Genomic DNA, 17,098 nt, shown 5'->3' on the forward strand with positions numbered 1-17,098 from the left:
CTAGACTACCTTTTGAAATCTCTAGGAGACATTAGGTGAAAGGATGGCAGCTTAACGGTATGCCCTGAAGATCAAAATTGATATTACTGCTGGGAATAAGCCTCAATTGCTTACCTTCTAATTGCATACTACTAGGAGTTAATTTGTGATACTGTCAGACCTAGCAAACAGTCAAACAGTATCCAACCCATCTAAGCTGGAAAACAAAAGTTGAACAACATCTCACAGAAAATAAAATTCCAAGTGGAATAAGTGACCTCTGAGCCATCCACATTCAGAGATCAGGTAGTAAGTTGCTAAACTTCTACAGATTCATCAGCAGTGCAGTGGCTGATGCTTCCCTGAAGGAAGAATATTGCATATGTGAGAAGGATGAGGCAGCAGGTAAGAAAACAGTCAGTGAAATGACTCCTGTGTTTCAGGTCAGAACTTTAATTGCTGCTTCTTATCGCAAGAACTGCAGCACTGATATATTCATGCAGTAATAATTCCTTATGTCTTGGATGACCCATAGAGAACATGGTAGCAGAAAGAAGACCAAACCAAAGTCTGCAGATTTCAATACCAATCTGTTTCTTAGCATATAGACTCTGCTTTTGTCAGGACAATGTGATTTATCTACCATTTTATCCAGTCAGGAGATTAACTGTGGCAAGGTACTTCAGAAAGGCTTTTTTTACTTTCTGCCTGTGCTGCATTCACTGTCAGTGACTCAAGTACATCAGTAGACTTTAGGTGATCATGCACCAGATTTTCTATCCATGCATCATGCCTACAGGCCCAAGAGCCCATTTCAGCTCACCCTCAGACATTTCTCTAGCCATGCTGTGTATGTACATGCATCGCAGACCACCTGCCTCTGTCTAATGTGATCTCTGCTCCCACTTTCTCATCATTTGGACTCTCAAAATAGACCCTGGCTTGCTAATTTGCTTCATCTGAGACTGTTGAAAGACCATGACCTCTGCACATCCAATTCAGGCATTGCAGGACCATCACTGTGCAACAGCCACCCCTGTTTCTAGGTCTGCTGATGCCCCCTCCCAAACACACGGAGCAGCTCCACTCAGATTGCTCCTTGACAAGGAGCTCAGCCCCAGGCCTGAGCTGAAACAGGGCTTCTAGAGCAATTGCCTAAGGGTGTGGGTGGAGGTCCTCGGTGATGCTGGTCTGAAGGCCAATAGTCTGCAAATAGGTTCCACTTCTAACTTACCTTCATTCTGCACGATTGGTATCTTCCTCAGTAACACTAAATACTGTATTTTAAAATGAAATAGAAAAATGTCAACTGAATTGCAGTGAAGCCTGGAGTGCAATGCTCTTCTTCAAAAATAAGTATCATAACAACCAAGCTCTTCAGTTTTGGAAAGCTTCCTCTCTTCTGTGAAAGAGACAAGTAAATTTCAGTGTAAATCTCGAAGAACTTCTGTCACAGGCACTTAGACACTGAAATAAATAAAAGCAATAAAAAAAGTAAAAATGACAGCTTCATAGGGATGACCTTTCAATGGGAGTAATGTATCTTTTTGTTTCCTGAACTCTAGGCTTCCTCTTCTAGAGATGTCACTGAAGCATCAAGAGACAGGGAATTCCAAGGCAGTCACTGACTGAGGACAACCCTGGGTGCGCAAAGCCAGTAACTTCTCTACTTAGAGGAACCTTTCATAAATCTTGACTTTTATTTATATGTTTGGAATGTACAAATTAAAGGGAAAAAAAACCACAGCATTTTTTTTTTTGCTAGGAAAGATGGGGACATCAAATACCAGCTGCTTTCAGAGGGACTAAAGTGAGTTCTCACAATGAGGCCATCAAAACCTGTATTTTGTATTCTTGACAGATACCATCTTTATGTCACAAAAATCAATACTCAGACTCTCTAAAACTCTTGATACTATAAAACACCAGCTACTATGAATGTGTTATTAGGTAATATTTACACTGTGCAATTCTGAGTGAGCTGTATGGGGGAATATATTTATGTGAGTCTTCACCTGAGGTTTCTTTGAACCTCAGAGAAATTACAGAAAGAATTGATAGAAATTCCCCTTATCTGACCAGGAAAGGAAACAAACCAATATGCACAGACCACAAGTACTGGTACAGGGATCGCTTAGTTTGCCTTTGAGCTTCCTAAACCAAAAGTGCATTGCAACTTCTTTTACCTTCCTTCCTGTCTCACTCCCCTTTTCACACAAAGCATAGTAAAATCCCTTTACTGTTTCCTTCACGAGCTATTTCCTGTACTGGTGGCAGAGGAACAAGCCCTCTGGGTATCCCAACAGGTGATGGTGCAGTAATTGGAGACAAAACCACTGAATAGGAAGGCAGTGTTGCAAACAGCACTGATAACAGCACTCTCCAAGCTTAACAGTCACTCATCTATGCTATCTCTAAATTTTAATTGAACTGTATAGGAAAAAAGCTTCTAGGTGATTTCAGATTCTCTGAACAGTACTGTTAAGTACAGAAGAACAAAGATTCCCAATCCTGAGTATTCATCTATATATGTTTTAGTGTAATCAAGTGTGATATTTGGTCTTTGTTATGGGTAAGAACGAATTACTTTGCAATTACCTACATGGCCTTCCTTGTGATGGTTTAGAACCCTGAAGACTGATAGAGCAGCTGTGTATAGATAAGCTTTGTGATGTTAATTGTCACATTTATTTTTGTGGTCCTGATCTTATTCTGAGATTCTTCCACACTAAGCCTATGATTTAAAAAGAAAGTCTTCTCTGAGTATTATCCAGTGTAACTGAGTGTAATACAGGTTGTTTTTCAAAATTTCCCATAGCCCAGTTCATCCACACTTTGACAACGACGGAAACAATACTCTTAACTATCTCAGAGTACTTTATATTTAACACTTTTGTGTAAAGAATCCAAGCTGAGTCACCATCTGAGCAGAGACAGTAGAAGATATAGATCTAGAGATCTTGTGAGCCAGCTGAAGCTAGGCTGGACCAGATCATTAAACCATGTCCTGAGTCGAGGCTAAAAACAGAACCAAGTAATTTTCTTCTCATTTTAAGCAAAATAAATAGCAATATGTGCTAGTTCACATGTGAAAACCAGTGATCACCACAATGGAAAAGGAAAGCTGTATTTAAAGTATCTACTTCATAGTTCATCTGGTGACCTGAAACTTCAAACTCTCAGAAGCTCCAATCATTTTGTTGTCCAGTTAGGAGTCTGTCAAAATATTTTTCTTCTGATACTCTTAATTTGCATTCCAAATTGACACAAAGGGAAGAACCAGCTTCACTGCTAGTCGGACTAACACCACCGCTGAAGTAAGCTCTTCCCAGGAGCAATCACTCACTGCAACAGACATGTTTTTACTTACAACCTGAGATTCACCAGCCCTGCCCCAAGGGAGAATACCAACCCCACCTGTCAGCGTGCAAGTATGTTTGGTATGTTCAGTCACAGTCACTGGAAAATTGTGATACGAGGAACAAAAAGATAAGGTTTCTTATTACTTTAAGACATATTCAAAAGGTCAAAACAGTGGACCAAAGACATACTCTAAAAGAGGAAACCAAATTTGCAAAATTTTACACTCTATAGAAGATATAGATTGCCCTTAAAAATAAAATCCACAATGCTTCTTTTTTGAGCTTCTTAATGCCAGTGCAGCCTCAGGCTGTTAACTGTGACATAAGGTTCATGTTTTAAGATCCTTTCAGAATGTTCTGAAATAATCATTAAATGATTTCCAAAGTATTGCTTGTGCCAAGTTAAAGAACTTATCTGTTGCCTTTGCTTTGTTGTTGTCTCTTGATATCTTGGGGTGGCAGGCTGGGATATTCTTACAAGAAAGGAAATGTTAGGAAAGTCTGTCATCCAAGATCTGATGAAATTTAATTATTAAATAAGTGGGATTGAAATAGTATCACAGAACAGAAAACTGTTCAATAGTCTTTCCTACAGAATGGTGTTAACAAGGCTTTGCAACTTTCTAGTCTGGGCAATGCTAGAGTTCACCCACCAGAGCTATGTGGTCTGCAATAGCAAACAAATGAGCCTGTATCTGGAGGTTTTTGTTGTTGTGGGTTTTTTGTTTGTTTGTTTGTTCTGTTGATGTTGTTTGTTTTGTTTTTTACTATTTAGCAAAGTTATATTAAAGGTTTTTTCTTCCATGTTATTTACCCCAATAAAACTGCATATCATCTCCATTCTTCTCCCTTTCTTCCCAAGTAAAGACAAGGGCATACAGCAGTCGGATAAGACAGTGCATGCTGTGACTGCAGCCATTAGTGTTGTTCTTAATGTAAGAGAGTAATCCTGCCTCCCAGCTATAGCAAAGCTTGCTTAGTGTATACAGGCAGCCTTCACGATCAAAAGAATATAATGTAATTTAGCTTTATCAGACATATTTTTGATCCTACCCTGGAGACCTAACTAAGAAAGTTATTTTAAAAGGTGTAAAATTGCATTCTTAAAAGCTAAAAGTGTCTACAGAGAAATAAGATATCACCTGTAATAGCTCAGGCTAGACTTAATTTCCACATCCTTTAAGCTCCACCTCTCTGCTGATTCTGAAATTCAAAGGGCCAGTTCAGACAAGTTTATTTTCAGGAAGAACACTTGAGGATAAGCAATGTCTACGATTTGACAACACAAACCAGATTGTAATCTACTTCCTATTTTAAGACTCACTGACAAATTTTCATTTAGATAAACTTTCTCACTAGCAACGATTTGTTCCTATGCCTCCTGCCTTTCCAACTGGTCAACTGTTATTTGTGACAATGATTAAGCACTTGATTAAGCTTGCGAGTGGATTAGATGTCTTTTCAAAGGGCACTGAAAAGTAATAACCTGTAGAATTACACCTGAAAATGTGTACTGTCTATTTGCAACTGTAGCAATAAAGCAAACAGAATGTATCTGTAAGAAAATCAGGCAAGTAGTGCTCCAGTTCTGCTTCTTTCCCTATAATTATCTTTGATAACCTTATTTTAGTTTACTGGCTACATCTACAGAAGTCACTCTTGACATATTTGCTGCTCTCTAGTGGCTCACATCAAAGAAATAAAGCACATTTCTCTGCTGCAAAAATGTGAAAACAAAAATTTTCTTGTCAGATGCTGGAGGGAAGGGACTTTCTTGATGTTCTGTGCTTTATGTAGTAAAGTCTGTTTAGTAAGTTCCCTTGTCCCTGTTCTGCGGCTTAGTGCAGTGGTTCATACAACTGCTTGTGGGGCTGTGTGATGAAACATACCAGGTAATTGACCTGTGTTTAAAATAACTCTTTTTCGTGGGATATTAAGGATTAAGATGACTCTGTGAAAAAGGATTATTTTTAACACAGATATTTCCCTGATCTCCTTAATCATGTAGGTTCGCAAACAGTTGTACTATCACCACCAAGGACCACACATGAAGATAGATGTATAAGGTGAGCAAACTTTGTAAATTGTCTCTGAGAGAGAAAACTGCATACACAGACCAGATTCCCAACTACTTTACACAGTTCTGCAGACTGTGCACAATCAACTCTTGCTATGGCAGTAACCAGAACACCACAAAAAATAATCAGAAGGTATGCAAAACTGATTTGTACACTAGTTATACACATACTTGGTTTTAACTTAAATCTTAAAAGATCATCCAGAGATTCTGCTAACCACTTCTCTTTTATTTTTGGTCCCTTGCTCATCCTTACATTTATATGCCCCAACCAGTTAGGTCCTCCACACTTGTTTTTAACTGACATCCCAGTATTTCCTGATAGATACCAGCTGTTGCTGTTTGTTTGTTTATTTAATTATTTATGCCAAAACTTGCCTTTCACACTATCCCTTAAACCTAGAAACCCCTGCTGAAATTAATCAGTAAAATCCAACCTTAAGACACGTTTTCACTTTGATGCTTACAGTAAATTGCCAATTAATGGTGGAGAGGAGGATTGCATGCAGAGAATTTTGATACCATAATGACTGTTTACTTCTAGCTTCAGGAAGTCTACTAACTATGCAAATATCTAGACTTGTCAGTCTGTGTTGTTTCTTGCTTCCTCCATTATATTAGTCTGCTACAGCTATTGCAATGTAGTAAATGAAAGAAATCTCACTGCAATTGATTAAAAGAACATGACACAGAAAGCTGGCTACTGCTGTCTCTCTTCTATTTGATACTGGGATTGTATTTGGTAATGTCCATGTGCCAAGAGCAAAGTTGCCTAGTTTTCAGTTATATTCACGGCAGTGCTGTGCACAACTCATCTTTGGTTTTTCAGATTCAAACTGAGTTTAATGAAATTTAGAGCAAAGCTGTTCTTTCTTTAAAGCTGTTAGATGTAGTAAATTTTCATTTTATTTGTCTTACTTTGGGAAAGGAGCTCTCTTACTTCAGTTCTTACTTCATATCCCAAGGGAAAAATTCAATCACCTGTAAAACAGGAAAGGAAACATAATACACCAAACTCTATCAGATCAACTAAGTTTCACTATAATAAACTAATCTGATTGTATAAAGAAAATAATAAATTCCTGAATTTTCTAAGGAGAAACTCCATTTATTCCTAATTTCTAATATGCTTTCTGTGCATAGACATACACTGCTCCTCATCCTGTGAATGTCTGCTATTTTTGTGTATTTTTAGGGGAATCACATCAGCAAAATAAAACTCATCTGGACATTCATAGACCAAAGCAACTCTTTTAACACTGCTATTTTAATGATTAACAATGGAAGCATTATTTATGTACACAGGCTCAGAAAACACTGGCCCAGAAGAGAAAATAACTCTTTATGGCTCGTTACTTGAATAACAGCATTCTAAATCTTTGGAATTCTCATCTTAGTATGTCAGGGATGTACAGGATCAATAGAGATGAAAGCTTCCATAACTCTTCCAAAAGCACTTATGCTTTATTCAGCAACAGTTTGAGACAGACTTTACAGAGAGCAAACTTCATTATTGCAGTAGTAGCTCACACAGTGTTCAAAGACAAGTGACAGGAGGTCACAAAGCAGAATTGTTTTGTAGTTGGAAAGACTATTCAATTTATGTTTGAGCTCATGCATTTAAGAGGGTGAAAGGCAAGAAAACAGACATACAAAATACTGAGCAAAACTGATCAGTTCTGTCTTTCAGTATAGCCTTTGCTGTCAAATACTGAATTTGCTTTCATGTGCAATTTATGACAAAAGGAAAATTTGTGGGATAGTTTTACAAGACATAAGCTTAGTAGAACTTCTACTAATGCCTCTCTGACACAACAGCTCAAACCCATCTTTTTTACCCTTCTTCCAATATTTTATATTGTGAGCTTCCTTCTTTCAGCATCAACATGACAAAAGTGCTGTAAAGTCTCTCAGAGGAGGGACCTGAATTTCTGAAAGATGCAGCTAAGGAAACAAGGAGAAGAGGAAACATGAGAGTGGTTGTCAGAGAAAAAAACAGTTTAAAATCATTATGTATATTATAACTGTCAGGGGAGATTACAAAGAACAAGTACATCAAAAGCATGAGCATAGTAGCATGACGTACATGAGAAAGACAATCTAATGGGAGGAGAGCTGCCATAGAATCAGAAAGTCTTGATTCTATTTCCAAATTAACAATCAAATTTCTAAAAAATCCCAAAGAGGTTACTTAATCTACTATCTTTTCTGTCTATAACTTCAGAAAGAATTCTTATCTGAAAGGCAACATGGGAATGTAAAAATCTCTAAGTCGTCTTCAGACCTATTAAGTTTCAGGCACTGAAAGTGAGATTTACCCAACTGCTTCCATACAGTGAGCTCTCTATACATTTTCTGAGTAGTGCAGCAGCTTCCCTTTTCTTCCCACATCTCGCTGAAGATGGACACCTCTTAGTCCCAGCCTGAAACCCTCCAACCTACAGCCCCAACCCTCTTCCACAACATGGTCCCTGTGCTACCTGATCTCTATCATAAAAACATGCTGCGGTTCATTTGAGGGTGTCTCCTGTTCATGGAGATACAGATGTAAGATATTAGAGAACTGGAGAAATTTAAATCCTTAGGCTAACAGAAACTCCTTCTGAACCAAACACTTGGCTAGATCTGCAACGCTAGGAAGAAGACAAATCTCTGACTCAGTTTATTCAACAGGGCTTGAAGAAATGCGTGAATAAGTTTGGTTGTTAAAAAATGCTGTCTCTTATTTTTCATGAGGCTTTTTTTCCCTAGGTGCTAGTGATGACGCCTTTCTCTGTCACAACCTTTATTTTGGGGGGTGGGGTGGGGAGGAGGCATCTGAAAGAGAAAAAAGTACATAACTGGAAAAATACCCCAATTTAAATGTTGTAGAGAAAGTAAGCAAATGTAGACAGAACCGTGTTGTCCAATAGCAAACATCATTCATAATAGAGAATTCAAACATTATAGCCCAAGATGTAGCCAAGATGTAGCCAAAGCAACTACAGAAGAATGCAAGCACGATTATATACCTAGAAAAGAAATAACAATGAGAACAAAAGATACATTGTTATAAAAATGATGGAGTGGGAAGAATTATAAACAAAGTCACACACTGAAGGAAAACTTCAAAGTAAGTATTGAATGAGTTCAATTTAAAAAAAAAAATAAAATGCCCTCTCCAATGCCTGGAAATGAAAACAGAAGGTGTACTAAGAGGGGAAAATGTCACCAGAAAGATGATCAACAACGGAAAAAAGTCACTGTGGGTCATAGAATGTTTTCCATCTTGCTATGGAGGTTAAAATTGGTATAAGAAAGATTAAATTAAACCTTTTTATTTAAGAAGATAAACTGGGAAAGTAATCTTAATATTTGATTCAATTAATAGATAAGGTCTTCCTCTAAATTACTTCAGTAGCTACTTACTCCTTTCTACAAGCTAAAGAGGGAGTCCAGGTGGTGACAAGTGAGTGAGACAAATTAACAGTTCTTGGAAGGAAAGCATAGAGTTCTGTCCCCTCTTTCTAACTTCTTTCTCTTTTCTCTCTTGTTGTCTCTGGAGTTTATCAGATTGATCTCAATGTCAGTCAACAAAACTCAATAACCTGACAAAAATATACACCTTTGGAAGATGAGCAAAGGTAAAATTTCTGCTGTGTGACCAGGTTGAACAACCTGCAGTCACATGCATTCCTGAAGTGGTTCCAGGTAAGCAGTGGGATCACATAGCCAAGAGTAGATAGGGTTAAAGAAGGGTGTAGGGCAGAGAGACCTTTTTGACAGCATCAAGCTTTTAAGACATACCCTGCTTGCCCCTATTAAATGAAGTTTGAACAAAAGGTGAAACAAGGATTCCATTGCCAGTAGGCACTGATGCACAAACAAGCTACTACAGGGCATGCTACGATGTGAACATGCAGCACATCACATGCTCTGCAGAAGCTGTCTGCAACCTGCTCTTTCTCTAGTTTTTGATGTGCTATTGCTACACAAAGGCAGACTTCATGATACTTGGTTAGCCAACAAGAACTTGTGTACAAGAGAAACATCAGGTTGGGTGACCATTTTGGACTCTTCTTTTCTAATGTACAAAATGATTTCCACCTGAGAGTTACAATTTTTCAGCATCTTTACATAGTAGATGCAGTTTGTATTTCAAACACATATGCACATGGCAATAGATACACATGAGGAAAGTATTGCAGATACCAGAAATAACATCATGTAAAGTAAAATATATCTTAAGAAACGTCTCCAAAAGGAAAAAAAAAAAAATCCTTGTGACTAGCTCCTTGTTTAGGAAGATTTTTACACTTTGGTTCCTCTGAAACTCTAAATATTCAGCACATACTTGATTTTAAGCCTGGGAGTGGTCATATTAAAATCAATGAGAGTCAATAATGCATGCAACGGTTATGCAGGAACAAACCCCTTGCACAACTCTTTACACACAACTAGAGCTTTTTCTTGCTTTTATAACATGCATTTACTTGACTTATAACTTTAGTAAAAATAATGTAGAAAAATAAGAACAGACTCTCCCTATATCCAACACTGTGCGCGCCTGCAGATAGATATACGCACACAACACAGAATGTTAGCATATACTGACTGGGTCCTTGTGTTGTTTGAACAAAAGGTAAAACAACCATTCATTAGATCATTACAAAAAGTGGTCACTTCCTAGTGAAGAAAGTCAGACTTGATGACCTTAGAGGTCTTTTCCAACCTTAATGATTCTATGGTCTTTTCTAAATATGTACCATCTTCTCTTTGTTCTAGTGCATATGTGACAACTGTAGGTTATAAAAGAAACAATGCCTGAGGCAATGAGATAGGTGTGTACCTAAAACTGAAAGCTCAGTGAAAGAGCTGTGTGTCACCTGCAGCATCCACCCAGTTCAACATACTGAGCAGCAGGCTGAAAAAAGAAGAGCTGCGAAGGCATGAGTAATAGGTCAGCAAAACCAGCTTCCCACTGGGTTCTTTCCTTTATATATGATACCTAATGGGCAGTCCAACTTGGAGACAATGTTTAAGCTCCCGAAGAAAGCTGTCTATGATAAATACCTGAAAGTAATGTAATACCAGAGATAAATATGGGGTGAACTGAAAAGGAAATCCATTTTAGATCATAGAATCACAGAATATTAGGGGTTGGAAGGCACCTCAAAAGACCATTGAGTCCAATCCCCTTGACAGAGCAGGATCACCTAGAGTAGGTCACATAGGAACACATCCAGGCAGGTTTTGAATGTCTCTAGAGAAGGAGCCATTAGATATATAAACAATGTAGCCTTCACCTTCTTTGGCTTCTCTGAAGTAGAAGTTGCCCCAAATGAAATTAATCTAAAAAAATCTATCTTGCACTATTGTGCTCTTTATATCTAAATGGAACATATATGACCAAAATGAAACATAATTGTAGAGGTCTGATGTTAAAACAACAAATCATAACACAAGATACCAGAAAACATATTTTCAAAAAGTAAAAATCAGGGATTATACAGCAGAGTTCTTTAAAAGTATTAAAGACTGCATTATCCATGAAAAAGGCCTCAGAGTGCATTCCTGATCTGCTACAAGTCTGAGTCTACAATGCCTTTGGTTCTAGTCTGAAACTAGAATAAAAAACACTCCTTTTGTTCCATGGGCTTCTAAGGCATTTAAGATAGCCTCCAGGCTCATTTCTGAATAGAGGGATTATATGTGATGGGCACAAACCACTTTTTAGGTATGATCTTCTCTGTAAATGCAAGAATAACAGCAGTCTGACCTCTGAGAGATGCTGAATTCAAATACCTAAAGAGTAAGTGTTCACTCTGAAGACTGTTATTTTTCAGTTAATGCAAAATGACTTTTCCAGGTTAAAAAGTGCTCTTTGACTATACAGGCCTTACTTTTGTTTAAAACATCTTTAGAGACTTTTGCAATCAAAAGCTTTCCTTAAGATGTGGGAAGTTTTACCTGCAAAGTAATTTTTTATAGACTTAATATATATTTCATATATATATAAAACTATGTGTTAATTCTAACTATACTCTGAGAAAATGCTAGCTTTTAAATTTTAACCTATCATTTGAATGGACCTTTCTCTGTTATTACTTCTCTTTTATTCTCAATCCAGGAAGCCACTTGCAAAACCCTACTAAATTTAATTGCATATCAGTTTAAGAAGTCTACCTTTCTGAACTGCCAATTCTATAAACAAAAAGCAATGTATTTTAACAATGAAATTCTAGAAGTACTTTTCCCATCTGTGCTGTATTGTTGATAATTTTCTTAGACCTACAGTTAACTACGGTAACATATTATTACACTTTTCTAACTCTTGCCCTGATGCTTGTACCTTCCATTTTCCTATCTATTAACTGGAGCAATGCTAGCACAGACTTGTATCACAAACAGCACTCTCTGTTTTGCAGAGGGCTTTGCTTACATGCAGGTCATTAAGGCAGCAGTGGATCACAAATCTTGTCTTACCTTGCATTTTGACCATGATGGAATTTCTACAGAAATATTTTACATTAAATACAAAACTGAACCCTTTGTCCAGAATCATCAAACATCTTAGGTTTCTAGGAAGTGAATTCTACTCAGAAAAAAAAACCACAAGCAAAAATCTTCTAAGATACAGGTAATGTTGAGGCATTAAAAAGAGTGCCCTCTTGACCCCCAGCTCATATCCTGAGGCAGTAGATAGGGTTACTCTGTATCATTGCCTTAGCTTGTATAACAGGTCATAAAATTAAAGCGTTTTAAAATTCCTGCAACACTGCTTACTTCCATGAACACCTGCAGCCCTGGCTTTCATAGGCCAGTTAGAAATTCAGAAGAGAAGTATTTCTTAATTTTCACTGCTTTTCTTACTATGGTATCTGCCTGTTTTTTTGTTGATTCAATGTTGTCTCTTTAATTCTCTAGCCACTGCAAAGAAGCAAATTTACATTTCCTGGACCACTTCTTATACAGGTTAAGATCCTTCTTTCTTAAAGAAAAAAATACTTTTATGCTGTATTAGTTTATTTGCTATCATGTAGTCATTAATTACACACATCAGAGGTAGATAACGAACAGTGCAAAGCAGTTCATGGTGTTGCAGAAAACGAGATAAATTCTGAGGTTTTCCTGCCATTGGATTTTCCAATAATTACTATTTCTACAGAAGTAGAACTGGGAAGTTCCCAGCTGAAGAGGTTAATCTTTATCTTATGATTCAGAAAAAAAAAAAAATTGTGGTCCACTTTATAGCAAAATGCTGATGTGAAGCAAGTTTCCAAATCACAGTTTCAGCCTCTATCTGGGATCAGAGAGATCTTCGTACTTCTCCTTAAACAGGAATGATAGTGAGCTACTTCACATGTGGAAAGGAGAAGTAGAAAGAAAAGGAAGTGGTTTTAGGAGGTGGCAGCTAAGGGGAAAAGTAAGCCTGTGTTTAAACTTAGCTTGAAAGTATGAAAACACTTCCTAAGTTCTTCTATGCCACACTCAGGGTGTTTAATTTTGCCTGTAAACATAGAAAACATGAAAGGATTTCCTTGGTGTACAAAACATGATTGCAAGATGAGACCTTTGGGATTGCATCTACTCACCATTGCCTCACTACAATATTCTGATGTGCTGAAAAACAGATAGAAATGATCAAACTCAGCACTGTAGAGCTGGGAAGTCTGTGGCACAGTGTGAAGCCACATGGGCAGATGCCTGGCCTGGACTAGCAGTGTTCCAGCTCCTTCAGAAAAAGCATTTCCAAGCTGTGCCAGACATTTAGGAACTAAGCAACTACAACAGCATCAGAAGCATAAAAAGTGAACATGCGTGTGAGGAAAGCGCAAAACAGAACATGCTGTCAGGTCAGCTCTGGCTCCTCAACTCCATTACTTCCCTCATCTACCAGCAAGAAAGGCAAGAAAATGCTGTGTAGCCTTCTTCCGCAGCTTAATTCCCTTCAATATAGCTTAATATTTGTGCATAGCACCATTAAAATAACATTGCTACCTCTCCGTGAAACTGTCAGTGTGTCTGAAACTATTTACATGTCCAAATGTCCAAAGTGTTTTTTAGCCAATGCAATATGAATCTGCTGCTTGGGAAATGCATCATAATGTTTTTAAACACATACCAAGCTTGCTTTTTTTTTTTTTTTTTTTTTTTTTTTTTTTTTTTTTTGCTATTGTGGTTTGGACACAATTTAACTTTATTTAACCAATGGCATTCATCAAAATGAAATGAAAGATCGTATCACAGAGCCAATCCATCAGTTACACTGGGCTATTTATTCATCTGGTTAATTCCAGTTGAAGTTCAGTGATCCAAAGCAGGTGAAATTCTCAGAGCAGTTTGTGATAACATCTTTGTGATCAGCACAGTGTAAGCTCTCCTAGCTCCTCTGCTCACGGAACTTACATCTAGCTCCACTGGTGAAAATCTAAGACTTAATTATTTATATCTCAAAAGAAACAAAATATCTTCCTATGTTCTAAACAGATAAACTGTGATAAGACTTGAAGACTTATGGAAAGAAAAAGTGGTTGATGTAGGAAAAAGACTCCAAGGTGCTTACATTAAAGGAAGAGTAAATTTACAAGGAACATAAACATAGGTGAAAAAGTGGCCACCTTGAAACTTTAAAATGCAAAACCAACACTTTTTTTTTGAAGCTGCTCAATTTAAGTCATTACATAAAATATCAACTGAGGTTTGTGGACATTATTCCATTAATAATTTGAATATACTCATGGATAATGCCATTAATAATCTTCTTTATTTGGCATTTCCCTTTCTGCTGAAAATCTACCATGTCCTTGAGTGCACTAATAACCCGTAATGACCCTGAAGAGTTCCACTTGAAGTCTTCCCAGTCCCTGCCTGTAGGTCCTGGAGCCCATATAAACTGAGGCTCTTCACTCTTTATCCTTTCTGGTTCTGACTGATTACTGTAGGCCTGTTTGGTTGTTGCTGAAGTGTGCCTGATTCTGATGATTCTCAGTGGATTTGATCTTGACTGTGACATACAGACTGACTTCATGGCTTGACCCTTGGACCAACCCTGCCTATAAAACCACAGACAGTAGCCCTGAGTAAACCTACAGAAAAATAAAATCTTCAGTGTTCATATAGCTTTGATTATCACAGAGCAAAGTAAGGTGGGTAATGTGAAATGGCTGGATTTTAGTGTAATATACAATGCAAGTCCTAGAATAGAATGGGTAATTTAGGTAAGGTGTGGGCAAAACCCTTCAATTCATTTAGGGGTTACTTATGAGAACTTCAGCAAAAGCAGTCTTTTCTCCTTCTGATCTTTTTAAAAGTAGGTTTAACCAATCAGCAAAATGCTACTCAACATGACAGAGAGGATTAAATCAAGCCTCATTCATACATAGACTCTAAATGCATTACATACAGAAGCTAAACATTGTAGCAGAGAAGAAGGGGATTTAGAATCAAATCTCTTTTGATTCTGTTTTTTGATTTGTTTGTGAGTTTTTAGGGAAAATTTCTGTTTATTTTCTTATCATGGACATACCTAGGACTGCAAAACCTATTCCTAATTTTATGACAATGAAATAAAGACCTTTTGCAACTTTTTAAGAGCACCTCAAAACTACCAGGAGCCTAGCAATCAGTGCTAACTCCTGGGATGAGATACGAGCTACTTATATTCACGAGCCAGGGACTAGCTCAACGTGCATACCTGAAAAAAAACAGCCACTTCCAGTGCAGGCTTTTCACAAACTGGCATGAGGTAATTACATTCTGTCAAATATTCTCAGCCTGCCAAATGTGAAACAGTGTGGACTTGGGTTCCTGAAGAGTAAGAAAAGAAGTATGTCCATTCTGAAATGGACTTAGATGCTTAGTATACTGTTGTGAGGTTTTGTAAACCTCAAAACTACAACTCGTAACTCAAGGAAAGAATAAAGTACCTCAGCACTTGCTTCAGTGACTGTCTAGTAATTACTTTCTTATACGGAAGAGCCACATGGTGGCAGGAGAGAACAAGGCACATAAAAACATTGCTCTGCTATCCCTTCTACAGCACAGCTGAAGGTTTGTGGCTTTACTTGTAAAACTAATGGATGGCCATAATTCATTAGTTACGATATTTAAAGAAATGCAAGTGACTTCTAAGTTTCTGCTACTATTCACCAAGGTCAACAGGGAATTATACAGTGAATGTTAACAATCCAGTCACGAAGTTACGTAGTACAGTTAAGATACAGAATCTGCAGCATGCGTTTAGATTGTATGCACTGCCACATCTTAACATGAGGAGTTAATGACTGCAAGTGATCTTCACAGAGCTGTTCTCCAACTGTTGCACCACCAGGTCAGTAACGGGCCATAAGTAACAGTTCAAATTCTTAATTCTCTGAAAATTTGTTATTTGGCTTTTTATATGATGTGCTACATCAAGAACAGGTCTGCTATACAGAAATTACAAGACAGGTTTTTCATGTTATGGTTTACTAAGAGCAGTTCAAGCTACTAATCCTGTTTAAGCAGGACATACAGCTCACTTTATGGACATCCATAACTGCAATGCACTAATGTTTCTAGATGTCTCTGTGCAGTTAGTGTGTGCTAGTTAACAGCCAATGGAAAACAGTGATGGACTTAGTTTTATACACTATTAGTAGTTAGGTAGTTGCAGCCAAAACTGGAGCATAACCAGTTATCTTCACAATCAAGATGAAGTTCAGGTAGCTTATGTCTATTAAATTTAAGTGGATTTTACAGTTGTAACAGATATGTAATCTTCCTCACTTAGAGTTGTGACTGTTCAGCCTGTACTAGTAGACTTTATGGCATCCTTCCCTTTAATTCCATCACTTCAATCATTGTTCAGATCTTTAATAAAAAAAAATACTTTCAACTTGGATGAATCTAGTTTGAAATGTTGAAACTCTAGTAAGAACCACTAGCATGACTTATAAAATAATTGATTTAAGGGGAAAGAAGACTCAAAGGAATCAAAAAGCATATGGTTTTATCGTCTCCATAACAATCAGTGCAAGAATTTTCTTACTACTGTAAACAGTGTTGTAAAGTTTCTGAAATCACACTGGCCACCACAGCCTTGGTCACACCCATCTCATAATATTAAGAGGGACAGCACTAGCTACTTGTCCTCTCAGAGGACAGGCTTGCATCTCTCTAAACTTTTGTCCTTTAACTTTCTAACAACCAGCAGAGATTGTGCCAAGGAGTTTTCTAATAAAAAACTGGTTTAGTGATTATCTGACTTGATTTTAAAAAGCCTTTACAAAAACTGAAACTCTCTTGCAACAGCATAGTTCTCCTTTCCATCTCTCCTTTTTTTATACTCAGCTTTCATAGCTGAACTTCTCAATTCCATTTTAAGTCCACATCCTTCTTAATCTTTATTGACTTCACATGCTTTTCCACTAGAATCCATTAGAAAAAATTCCTCACTCTTCCCTTTTCCTTATATATGCAGAAAAAAAAAAGTAATACAAGAGTTGCAGGATACGTAAACCCAGGGAAAAAATTCACCACTGTTAATATTTGTTAATTCTGCATCTTCTAAAGTATTTATTATGGATCAGATTCTTGCTTGAGTGTGAGATGGTTTGCATGCCTATGTAATACTACCCTATGCCATCTGCTAGATTTCCAGTTCTTTGTTCACATCCAACCCCCTTTTAGTCCTGGTATTAGTAGTCCTAATTGTTCC

The 17,098-nt window shown here is 37.4% G+C and overlaps 1 protein-coding gene across 7 annotated transcripts in view; it reads right to left on the reverse strand.

The window, feature by feature from the left end:
• The window catches only part of ESRP2 (epithelial splicing regulatory protein 2), a 97,694-nt gene that overhangs the window by 60,763 nt on the left and 19,833 nt on the right, over positions 1-17,098 (reverse strand). For all 7 annotated transcript variants that reach the window (XM_064160428.1, XM_064160426.1, XM_064160431.1 and 4 more), the window contains exons 2-3: positions 6,337-6,399; positions 1,214-1,381 (exon numbers count right to left, since the gene is read on the reverse strand). The gene's annotated coding sequence lies outside the window, so the exon portion shown is untranslated. The remainder of the gene's footprint in view (positions 1-1,213; positions 1,382-6,336; positions 6,400-17,098) is intronic.

This window comes from Pogoniulus pusillus, chromosome 20 (assembly GCF_015220805.1).
Source record: "Pogoniulus pusillus isolate bPogPus1 chromosome 20, bPogPus1.pri, whole genome shotgun sequence".
NCBI lineage: Eukaryota > Metazoa > Chordata > Aves > Piciformes > Lybiidae > Pogoniulus > Pogoniulus pusillus.